Source organism: Ochotona princeps, unplaced genomic scaffold (assembly GCF_030435755.1).
Source record: "Ochotona princeps isolate mOchPri1 unplaced genomic scaffold, mOchPri1.hap1 HAP1_SCAFFOLD_1476, whole genome shotgun sequence".
In the NCBI taxonomy this organism is placed as follows: Eukaryota; Metazoa; Chordata; class Mammalia; order Lagomorpha; family Ochotonidae; genus Ochotona; species Ochotona princeps.
This window is the reverse complement of record NW_026698427.1, coordinates 13,132-26,262: the sequence shown is the minus strand read 5'-3', so window position 1 is coordinate 26,262 and position 13,131 is coordinate 13,132.

Below are 13,131 nucleotides of genomic sequence, written 5' to 3'. Positions count from 1 at the left end.
CCCTCACACGCCAAGGAGCAACACCAGTAGCACTTGTAGCGTCACTCATAGCAGTAGAATGCGCTGTATTGTAGGCAGCTCTGCCGATGCAGTCGGCAGCAGCAGCAGCACCAGCAGAGGCTTTGTCGGCAGCACTAACGGGAAAGTCGCCACCAGGGGCAGTGGTCGCACTGTTGGCAGCAGCAGTAGTAGCGATGGTCTTGTCGGCAGCAGTAGTGGCGACACTATTGGCGGCAGCAGTAGTATCGACAGTTATGTCGGCAGCGCTAGCGGGAGTCCCGTCGGCAACAGGAGAGCGGTAGTCGGTAGCAGCAAGAAGTGCTTTGGCTTCTTTTGTAAGAAGACTTTCTCCACTACTACTCCTCCAGGAATCCACAGGAATGTCTCTTGGAATATAGCGTGCGCATGTGTTGGTAGCTAGACATGTCTTGTGAGCCCCACGCTGTCTGTTGCGACCTACCTCTCCACCTGCTTGCGTGAGGTCCTTGGCTGTCTCTTTCGTTCCCACTTCAGTTGCTGTTGAGGAGACTTCTTCATCTTCTTTTTCTCCTTCGTCTTGTTCTCCTTCAATGTTCATCTGTCATCTTCTTCATGTTCTTCCTCTGATGAAACTTCCTCCTGTCCTTCGTCTCCAACATCTCTGCTGCTGCTCCTTCTCCTCCTCTTGTTGTTCCGGCCCTTTTTTCTTATGGTGGTGCTGCTGGTGGTTTGTCTGCTGCTGCTCATCTCTGTTCTTTGTTAGAGTTGCTGTCGTGTGGTCTACTGCTGTTGCTGCTACCCAGTTCACCACCACTACTACTGCTGCTGCCGTTGCTGCTGTCTAGTCTACTACTGCTGCTGCTGTTGCTGCTGCTGCTGTTGTGTAGTGTATTACTGCTACTGCCTCGCTGCTGTGTGTCCAGCAGCTGCCGTTTCTCAAGGCGCTGTTGCTGTTTCTGCTGCTGCTGCTGTCGCTACCATTCGACATCGTATCTTCCTCGAGAGGCTGTCGCGCTCCTTCACCCCACAACACCTGCAGCAACTTCTGCGTGTAAGCAGTGCTGCTGCTGCTGCTCGTGTTGCTATTACTTCTACTGCTAATGTGAGTGTTTAGATCATCCCGACCACAGCAGTAGCAGCAATTATTTGTCTGAGAAAGGCTGCTGCCATTGTCATAGCCGTCGCATCGCTCAAACAAGGGGCTACTACTACTATTATTACTCTTCACCCAGCTACTGCTTCCACCTGGCAAAGAGCCGCCATGGCTGCAATGACTACAATTGTTTTCAACGCACAAAGAGTGGCTCCTGCAATTCCCAACATATTGTCACCACCGCACAAGGTGTTGCTGCTGCTCTTGTTGCTGCTGCTGTCGGTGCTGCTGCTGTTGGTGCTACTGCTGTTGGTGCTACTGCTGTTGGTGCTGCTACTGTTGTTGTGAGCTCCTTTTTTCTCTCCTTCTTCTTTACGTTCTACGTTTTGTTCGTCATGAGCGCAGGGCATTCTTGGCAGCTCTACATATAACCTGATGGGTGTATATTGAAACACACCAACACATGCCTCGTCTGCTGCACTGCCTGTCGTTGCTGTTGTTGTTCTTCTTCTTTCGACTGCTTTTCATGCTTTCCATGCTGTTGCTGAAACTCCTCCTTCTGCTGCTCGTCCTGCTTTTGTTGCTGTTGCTTCTGGAGCTGCCGTTGCTGTTGCCGTTGTTGTTGTTGTTCGTGCTGTTGATGGTGCTGGTGCAGCTGACATTCGTCCGGCTCTCCTTCGTGCTTCTCTGGCTTAGGCATCTCTTTCTGTTCCATCTCATCGTGCTGCTGCTTCTGCTGCGGCTGCATTTGCTCTTGGTCCTGCTCCTGCTGCTGCTCCTGTGCTCCTTCTGATGCTTCCGTCCTTGAGATTCAATTTTGCTCCTCCACCTCGTACTGCTGCTTCTCATTCTCCTGCTGCTGCTGTTGCTCCTTCCCTTCCTCCTCTCCCTCCTCGTTCTGTTCCTCCTCCTCCAGATGCTCTCGCCCCTCCTCTGACCGCTCCTGCTCATGCTGGTCTTCCTTTGCAGGATGACGATGCTGCTGCTGTTGTTCTCTCTGTAGCTGCTTATTGACTGACTGTTTTTCCTTCCGCTTCCCCTCCTCCTCCTGCTCGTGTTGTCTTTCTTGCTGCTGCTGTTTCTCCTCCTGCTGCTTCTGTTCACTACTTCCTGAAGCCCGTCTCCCCTTGGTGTTGGGCTCCTGTTTGAAAGTACACGCGGCGGGAGGAAAGTGTTCCACATTCATAGCTTCTACTTCGAGAGAAGCACTAGTCTCATCATTCTCTGCATCAATACAGCCATTATCCTTCCTGTGAATGTTACTGCAATCATTCACACACGCATTCTGCTGTTGACATACGTATACGTCTGCATTTGTACGCATTGCTACAGGCTGACCCAGAGCACTTGCTGCAATTGTAGTAGTCGCAGTATTACTAGTCGTACTGCCAGTACTACTACTAGGAGTAGTAGAGGGAGCAGCACCACATTCATTTTGGTATGGAGAGAGGGTGGCAATGGCGACCCTTCTTGAATGCGTGGTCTCTCTATTCAAGAGAATAGTAGCTGCTGCCTGCTCTGATAGCGTCTGCTGTGCTGTTCCTCGTACTCCTGCTCCTGTTCCTGCTTCTTTTTGTGCTACTGCTTCTGTTGCTGTTTCCTGTACTACTGCTGCTGCTTCTACTCCTCCTGCTGCTGACACCACTCGTTTGTCTGCTGCCTCTTCTGCTAATGCTCCTTCCGCTAGTGACACTTCGTCTGCTGCCGCATGTACTCCTGCTGCTCCTGCTGCTGTTTCTGCAGGTACAACTCCTTCTTGTGCTGCCTCGTCTATTTGTATAGCTTCTGCTGCCGGTGCTGGCAGTGGAGCTGCTGCTCCTTGTGCGGTTGGTGCTGCTTTTGTTGCTATTGCGGGTTGCGTTGCTGCCTCTACGAGAGCATCTACATCACTTTTGTGTCTATTTCTGTTTGCGGTAGTTGCTGCAGTCGCGTTTTCTCCCTCGTGCTGGGTGGTGGTGGCGGTGGTGGTGATGGTCGGCGTGGTGGTGTTGGTGGTCGTCGTGGCGATGCCTAGACGATGCCGCCCTTGTGTAGTATCGTCATGTGCTGCAGTAGATGCAGGTTGTGAAAGTGAAAGCCGCTGGTGATCTTCGCTGAGGCAGACCTTTTCCTCATTATTAATGTAGCTGAAAGATTTGGGAAACTGAGTTGACTGAGACGTTCTTTCTTTTCCTTTATGTTGGCGCGCCTGTCTTCTTCTTCTTTTTTGTCGTCGCTCACTTGGAAGGGAGAGAAACTGAAAAGACTTTCGCCTTCCGCCACAATCGCTGTTTTCATCTCTCAAGTTTTCTGCAGCTCTGGTGGCAGTAATAGTAGCATTATCATTCGCAGAAATACTACTACTCGCGTCGGGAGGAGGAGGAGGAGGAGCAGGGGAAACAGTAATTTTAATTGCGCATGCAACAGAAGTATTGGTAGTAGTAGCAGTATTAGTAGGTGTTAACATAGTTTTTCGAGTATTACTTTCGTTATTGTCGCTATATACTTCAAAGTCAATTGCCTCGTCTTCTGGGAGCTCTGCGTCACTCGCACATTTCACATAAAAACACAGGGGCATCGCGAGTATGCTGATATTCTTCCATGGGCTGTCCCCCCTGCTTTTTCTCTCGAAGGAGTTGTAGTACTCCCGTCAAACGCAACAAACTGTCGTACGTCATATGACAATTCATTTGCTGCTCCTGGTGCTGCTGCTGGTGCTGCTGTTGCTGCTGTTGGTGCTGGTGCTGTTGATGCTGCTGCTGGTGCTGGTGCTGTTGCTGCTGTTGGTGCTGGTGCTGTTGATGCTGCTGCTGGTGCTGGTGCTGTTGGTGCTGTTGGTGCTGGTGCTGTTGATGCTGCTGCTCGTGCTGGTGCTGTTGGTGCTGTTGGTGCTGCTGGTGTTGGTGCTGTTGCTGCTCCTGGTGCTGCTGCTCCTGTTGGTGCTGTTGGTGCTGGTGTTGGTGGTGGTGTTGCTGCTGTTGGTGCTTCTCCTGCTGCGACTGCTGAAGCTGCTGTTGTTTGCTGGTTGTGCATTTGCTGCTGCTGGTGTTGCTGTTGCTGTCCATGTTGTGTCATCTGCTGATGGTGGCGTCGGTACGAGGACTTCTGCTGTCGTCGCTCCTCTTGCGGCGGTTGCTGTTGAGAGACGCTTGATGACAGAAAGAGCCGAGTGATTTCACATGATATGAGAGCAGTAGAAGAGGCAGAGCTCCCCCAGACAAGTCCTTCCTTTCTCTTACTGAACAGAGAACCTGTGTCAGTCATCATGATGTCAACTATGCGTAGTTAGTTGTCATGATACTATTGTACAGTGAATCTAAAAACTCTTTGATTTTTGCATTATGTGAAGGAACAGAGCAAAGTAGAAAAACTTATCAACAACTGCACAGACAGAATGTCAGAGATGAATTATACAGCCACTCTTTAAAAAAACTGCCTATATATATATATAAATGCAAGTAAGTAAAACCCTTACATCCTACATAGTAAACAGTAAGCGTGATAGAAGTTATCCAAAGTATTCGTAAAACGTGGAAATGCGTGTATAACTATTTGTGTATCTATCTATCTATCTACATGTATGCAGCCATATATTCAAACATATATATATATACATATATATATGTTTATATTGCTTGAAGAAGATATGCACCTGTGAGCGTACTATTTAGAATGATAAAATTTAAGTATATAAACATGGCTTCTTACAGAAGACGGGAGGTAACGCTGCTGCTTGAGGTAGAATAGGCAATGAGAACGATAGTCATTACATGCAGAAAGTAGTGATATCTTATGGGAAGAGATAATTGACCCGACATATGCTGACTACCATACATTCGACTGTGTTATTTAGTTTCATACTGGGAAGGTGTTGTCAGTACTGCATTATTGTATATATGTATATATATAGCAAATACAGGTTTGTGTGCGAGTATACATATTGATTTTGTTATTATGATATAGATATACAAGTCTTGACCTATGTCACTACACTTGGACTCACGATCAGCAAGACACCTACAGTGACAAGTGCTGCACACTAACTAGTCACCCTGACCTACACTGTGTACTATAGTACACAGAAACACTATATATATATATATATATATATATAAATATACATCGAAAATATAGTCATGTAATAGATTCCAATTATATATGGAAGAGAATAAATGATTAGATTATTGTCCCTCATAGACAGCTATCATGAAAAAGAGTACCAGTACCACTACTACCATTACCGGGAGTCGAGGAAGTCGCTGGTACATCATATTATGAAACAGTCGGCTTTATATATACCGACTCATATATAGCCATATACTATGGTCTTGTGCTGAAGTGATTGTGGTTGGCTTTGTGTACACACAGTACCAGGTTAGTGATACTGATCGCACTAGTTAGGCATGCGCTTGTGCCGCTAGCGACTCGTAGCACGGAGACCTCGATGCACTTGCGATAGTAACGCGTACGCCAGAGAGAGGAAGAAGGCGTCCATAAGGAGAGATATACAATGAAGCTAAAACGACATATAGCAGCCCAACGAAGCGGTCGTTACTAAGAAAGTGCCGTCAGAGAAGGACGGGTAGGCGAAGGCGGCGGCACAGGCTTGTCTAGCATTCACTCTCAACTGTCGATACACAGTAACTGTGAGACGGAAAGGCTAACAGCCGGTCTTGCAAACAGCTTGCTAAAAGACCAGTAGGATAGAACTGGAGAGACGAAACGAAAAGGAATGAAGAGAGAGAGACGCTTTCAAGCGTCCATTCTCCAGCGACAAGAAACCTGAAGAAAAAATCAGTTATCCATGCACCACGAGACAGCGTTCAGAGCAGACTGGCAGAAGAAGACAGCACAAATGTGTCTCACACATTCACCTTTTTGAGGAATGCATATTAAACGGGGAAAACTGCTTTGCTCAGTCACTTTTTAAACGACGTTCCGATCCACAATTTTAGCGGTAGCATTTGTGCACCGCTGGCTCGTCGTTCCCATCCCATGGAGGGTCTCAGCATGCGTGCGCATGCGAGTAGCCACAGTGAGAGAGACGAAAAAGTGAAGCATACCCATGACTCTTTCTTGGCTACCTTACACATCATAATAACAATCTTTTCAAACTTATGTATGATGAACTGTTTCCGTAAAAGCGAACTAAATTGCTGCTGAAGGCACATCTACAGCATATCTTCGTGGTAGAAGTTCTGCGGGACTGGTGTGTCTAGACACCGCGGCTCCACCCACTGCAGCTGAGCATTAAAATACACAAACACACACACATACGCGTACACCGAAATATTAAGAGGCTCATAAATACTCATCTTCCACGCACAACTTTTCAACAGGCGCGCCTCCTCTGTGGTTTAGCCGCACGGCGGAGTCTCGGGCCTGCCTTGACTCACAGTCGATCCTTTTCGCCCCTGTACGTACGCCTATAAATCGTATACCCAGCAGTTTACATATTCACTGTGCACCGGCTTTCGAAAAAAGTGCAGTTCTTCTCTACGTTACTGTAGCTATTTATATGTGTGTCTCTTTGATATTCACTAGCATCAGCATGATCGAGGTTTTCGCTACTACTGTCACCGCTACTGGCAGGAGATTATCACAGCGGTAGCCATCCCTATACGCTGCGAGTATGTCGAGTTACCGAATGTTGTGCATGACCCTCTACAACTATTAGAAAAGAGTCTTTCACTAGAAGGGGTGCACGCCACTACTCCAGTTCACGACTTCAAAGCACTGGTGTCTCTTCCTCCGTAGGCATGAGTCTTCAATACAATGAGCTACAAACAATCATTCATGTATACATAAATTGACCACGCAAAACATATACACACGTATACATATATATAACTGTGGATTTACATATACGTACGTATGTGCAATCGACCTACAAACACCCATATATGTACATATATACGCACAAACGTATATGTGTGAACAACATAGCATATATTACTATTCACATATGTATATGTATATGCATATCTTCTGTTGTAAAGGTTTTCTCCATGCTAATGATGACACTAGGGTGTGTATGGCAGCCACAATTGCTGCACGTGGGTGAACGTATCGTAACGACAGAGACTCTCATGCAGCTTGAGCTATTCACTGCCTGGCTATTTGTATACATGTTTGAATACATGTACGTATATACATATATAAGTATTTACATACGTAAATATTCTTTTCAAGTGTACCAACTAATTCACCGATTCTCCTGCGCTATATGTATACATGTATAAATACATATATATATATATATACATATATATATATATATGTCCATGTGTACTCTTCTCGATTGCACCACACAATTCACCTCATTTCCTGGCTCCGCGCATTTGAAGTTGACAACTGTATAGTATATATATCTGTGCAGGCGTATGAATGCTGTGTAAAATACTCACCTCCTTTACATAATAAGTTTTTGAGAGCAGATCATACGTGATATGAGTCTTTGTGCTGTTTCTTCATCTTCGTGTAGTTGGTGTTGTACTTTTTGTTGACTGTATACTCTCTGCACTTTTCATGAGGCATTCAACACGTAGCGTAGATTTTATGTACTCATTCCTTTACATAAGCATGCAAGTGGTACATGCGGCATGCGCTTGCTGTTGTTGCTTTCTGTCTGTATGTCTGCATGTGTATGTGCGCATGATTTTTCTCTTGATTATAAGGACCAATGAAGCCTGCACTGCGGTGCTTTTCTAACTTTTCACGTCATATTCACATATTCCCCTTCCGTCACCAACGACGCCAAACGCCTCCTGCTGCTGCTGTTGCTGCTGCTGTTGCATACCCCACAGAAGAAGTGGGTAAAGTTGGTTCTTCAGCACAATCAGTGGCTGACGCTACTGCTTGTCGGACAACACTTGCGAATGGTCTTCCACATCCTCCACGTCATCTACTACTACCTATAGATGCTGCAGCCACTCTCAGTATAAGAAGGAGTTCTCCTGATTTAACTTCCACTTGTGATGCTTCTGCTGCTTCTGGTGGTAGCTGTGTTTCTGATGCTGCTGGTTCTTTGTCCAGGACTTCCTTATCTCTGTTTCATTCTCCCTCTTCTGCTGCTGTTAATATCTCTGCTGCCTCTACAACGTCTCCCTTGTTGGAGGAGCCTTACACCTCTGCTGCAGCAACTGAAGCAGCACACATCCTCGACAACAGCAACAGCAACTCCTCTGACAGTCATCCCAACTACTACAACAACAACACCACCCCCATCTCCAGCAACCGCAGCCACAACAGCAGCTACCATAGCACGGACAGCAGCAGCTGTAACGCTCAAAGCAGCTTTACCAGCAGCATCAACCACATTAGTAACCATCACCATAAAAGCACACCACTTACATATGCTGGTTCTCGAGTTAGGGTTGATAATGACGATGCGTGGAAGGTGACTATGACGAATGACAACAAGAGTAGCTGCAAGAGAAAGATAAAGAGTAGTATGGTCGGTGAGAGCCTTACAGAGAGTAAAGAAGGTGAAGCAGCTGCTTTCGAACAAGGAGGAAAAGAAGAATGGGACCAACAGGAAAAAGAAAAAGAAGAACAAGAAGAAGGAAAGCACATCCATTCAAAGCGTCAGCAAAAACGTGGAGAAGTCATTCGTGTGTACAAGATGGCACTGGAGCTTCAAAATACGCGCCGTTGGTTTCATCATCAACTGTGGGGTGCCCTCACACGGCGTGACTGGATAGCATTCGACAAACTTTCAACTCAGTTTCTGTGAGAACGAGAAGAAATTTTTCTACAGAAAAGGAACAGCACATAGGAGAGAGTAATAGGAGGAACGTGGAAAATACAAGAAAGACATAAAAGAATCACACGGGGGATGTACAGTAGAGCGAAGACTTCCAAGACAAACGTGACACACATACACGCACATATACACATGCATACGCACATATACACACACGCACGCACATATATATACACACGCACACACACGCCCACAGAGACTCATAGGGTTACTGGCATGTTCCAACGACTGGAAAGAATGAAGTTGTGAACTCCAGTGCAGGTAACAGTGCAGGAACATTGGCAGCACAAAGAAGTCGACATTGACAGCAACAGCAGCAACAGTCCTTTTGATAGAGACACAGACGGCATCATTAGCAGCGCGGGGATAGCACCGCAAACAGAAGGCAGCCAACTGAGAGCACACCCAGCAGAAAAGCGTAGACTACACCAGCGCCAGCAGCAGCCGTAAAGATGTACACACATTGCAGCATCAGCAGCAGCAGCATACATACAGCAGCAGGAACAGTAAGTCCAACAGCAGCCATAGAGACGTAGACACAGCAGCTTTAGCAGCAGCATAAAGGCGAACAGCAGCAGCAGCCGTCCTAGAGAAGGAGGTGCTGCAGCACTTGCACCACAGAAAGGCAGACAGACAGCAGCAGCAACCACACAGAAGTAGAAACAGCAGTAGAGCAGCAATAGAGAGCACAGAGCACAGCACTAGCAGCTATATAAAGACAGACAGCCGCAGGCAGCAGCAGCAGCACAAAGTTCAACAGCAGCAACAATAGGAGAAACATGAACAGTGTGGTGACGCCATCACCCAAGCATATAGCAGCATCAGCAGAATGAAGGAAGACAGAAGGAGTAGCAGCAGCAGTAGAAAGACAGAAGCAGTCGGAGCAGCAGCAGCAGCAGCAGAAAGAGAGAAGCATTCCGAGCAGCACAAGCGGTAGAATGAAAGAAGACAGACGAAGTAGCAGGAGCAGCAGTAGCAGCAAGAGCAGGACGAAGAAGGCTACATGGAGCAGCAGTAATAGATAATGACTACAGGTGCAACAGAGAAACCTCCATATGTCTGAGTCTGGGGGCGTTGAACTAATCAGGACGCCGTAGAGAGGCACGTGTACATGGAGAAGACGAATGGGTGTGCATGCATGACCTCTCTATTTGTTGCTTGCTTTCCACCAGTGGAAGTCTTCAGGTAGAGACTTCCATATGAAGCGGTCGTTTTCTCTGCGGCTTTGTCAAATCTCTCTCTCTCCCCCTGCTCTGCCTCCAACACCTCCAAACCCGCGAGTTCACACCCTCCTTTCCACCCGTATATATATTGTGAAAACTATTATACACATATATAGGGTACATAATATTATGCATACATATGTGTATATACTTACATTATACTGTTGAAGTATCGTATATAGTGGTCCATAGAGTCTCTACATGTGCATGTATATGTATACATATGTTCACATGTATTCTTACCGATCCATATCTCTCTCTTTGGGTCACTCCTCTGCGTTCGACACCTACATGCGCACGAGTTCAGACCCCTTTCTTCGGCCTTACATACTGAAACTATATTATAAATATTTATGAATATGTATATAGGCACATAACATATATATATGTACATGCACATACATACATATATACACACACATATTATCCTGTAGAAGTGGCGTCCATATGCATATTGGGTGAATGCGTTTATATATATATAATATATATATTATATATATATTATATATATTATATATATATTATATATATACATACACATGAATACACATATATTGTTATATACATGTATAGAATGCGAATTATATTCTCATAAACGGAATTACATGCAGATTTAGCTTGTGAAATTGGAGTAGCCACCTTCACTTTCCTCTGTGTGCTGCGCCCTCCCTCCTGTGTTTCTCTCCAAGAAAAGCTTGTATGCATATGTATATGTGTGTGTGTGTGTGTGTCTGTCTGTCTGTGTCTGTGTATCTATCTGTGGGTGTGTGTATGTGTACGGTAGTGACGTGTGTGCTATTTGTATGTACATTCGTGAACTGCTCTAAATTGGCCGTGTACGTACGTATGCGTGTGTGTATGTGTGTCTGTACATCTATATGAGAAACTTAGCCCCCTCCCACCCCACGGCAGCAGAGACGGTGCTACCGTTACCCGCCAGCGTTCGCACGTCTATCAAATGGCTTCACGCATTGTGTGTGTGTGTGTGTGCGTGCTGCTTTCCCGTTGCTTGCTGACGGATGTGTGTTGCTCGCATGCAGGAACTGCGGCTTCTACTACGATGAAGTGACCTACACACTTAAATTGTTTTCCTGCGTACTCTCGCACCGTACTCCGGTTGAAAACGTACGTACACGCATTCAAAAGAAGGAGTAGGGATGCTCGAGTGTTCAGAATGTAGCTAAAGCGATTGAACTGGAGGGAAGTATGCTCGAGACTTACGTAGAGCGAGTAGAGTAGAGGGGAGGCACGTTTGAAAGGTACTCGAAGCGGATGAAGTGGAGGGAGGGGTATGTTTGGAAGATCTGAAAGGCGAATGCAGTGGAGAGGACCTGTTCTGATTGTACGCGTAAAAAAAGCGACTCAAGAGAGAGTTGGAGGTGTAAGTATATTCGTAAAAAGCACATATAGGAGACGGACTACTATGAATTGCATGCACACTGACGCAGACGGAGAGGGGGATGTTTGAGACGTAGACAATAGTAGACGCAAGCAGAGACTTGAAAGTCCTTGCAGACCCAGTCATGTATGCCTGAGTATCCACATGTCTACATGAAGCGGAGAGAGGTATATACACACAGAGAGAGAGAGAGGGATATATACGAGAGAGAGTTGCATATATACGAGAGAGAGAGAGAGCTGCATATATACGAGAGAGAGAGTTGCATATATACGTATATATATTTGGATACATACACACAAAGGGGAGCGGAAGAGAGGCCACACACCGGGAGAGAGACATATATAAATATGTATGTATGAATGTGAGAGACAGAGACACATAGGAATAGTGGTAAACCTATATATATATAATCACACCATAGTAATATCTATTCACATACATTTGTGTCTGTATAGTATCTGTATGTAAGTATATATATTCAATTGGACTATACATTAACTTGCACTCAGGAAATGCAGGCGTTTGCGCAGGTGAAGTATCGAATAGTTGAGGTGTATACCTGCACAGGCATATGTATTTAACAGAAAACCGGATATGGATATGCATATATACACATATATATATATATATATATATGTACATTCTTATATGCATATGTATCGAAGCTGAATATAATATCTATTCGTTTCCGCTTACACAAGGCCAGGTGGGTGCCACATGACAACAAATGAGTGCGCGTATACGCGTGTGCGTGTATGTATGTGTAGTGAGCGCACAAGACAATCCCATGCCCCCCTCTACCCCCATACTCACACACACTAACACACATATACGTATACACATGTATAGCACACACAGACACGCACACACATGTAATACGCAGACATATACATATGTGTATATATGTATGTATATATATATGTATATATATGTATGACACACACACACACAAAGGCGCACACCCATAGACACATACGTGGGCACAGACGCATAGTCGCACCTCCACACACACATCCACATGAGTACATACACAGACTGCTGCCATAACGCGTGCATCTATACATGGGAACTACACGTAGCTGTCGTTTCAGATATTATGTGTGCATGAAACACTCGTCTCCCTCCGTACTACCCTCCATTACTGTGCGGATGGATATGCGAAGTTGCACGAGATGTTATTGGAAGAACGCCTCTCTGGACGGAGGTAGTGGCCGTTCTGCCGTCCTCCTCCTCCTCCACCACCACCTCCACCTCCCGGGTGCTCGTCAGACCGCGTACATGTACGTATGTACGTATGTATGCATATGTATGTATGTGTGTATTATGTACTCATGTATGGAGCCCTGTGTATATATATATATGTATGCATTGTATGTGTGCTTGTATACGTATATATATATATATGTATGTCTACATGTACGTGTATTTGCGCACTTGTGTGGGCGGTAACGTGTGGATGTATTAGGCGCTATTGGTTCTCGAGGACATGAAGCGAGCGCGCATGCATCCGGCCATCGTGCGAATGAATGAGGTACGCACTCTCAGCAGCAGAAACAACACGCACATTCCCACACACCTCCATATACATCCTCACAAATTGCTAGCGCTCTACTAGCGGTGAGTGTGGTAGTCACAAGTGTGCCAGAGAACAATTACACAAATGTATGTAGTCCAATAGTAGACATGCAAT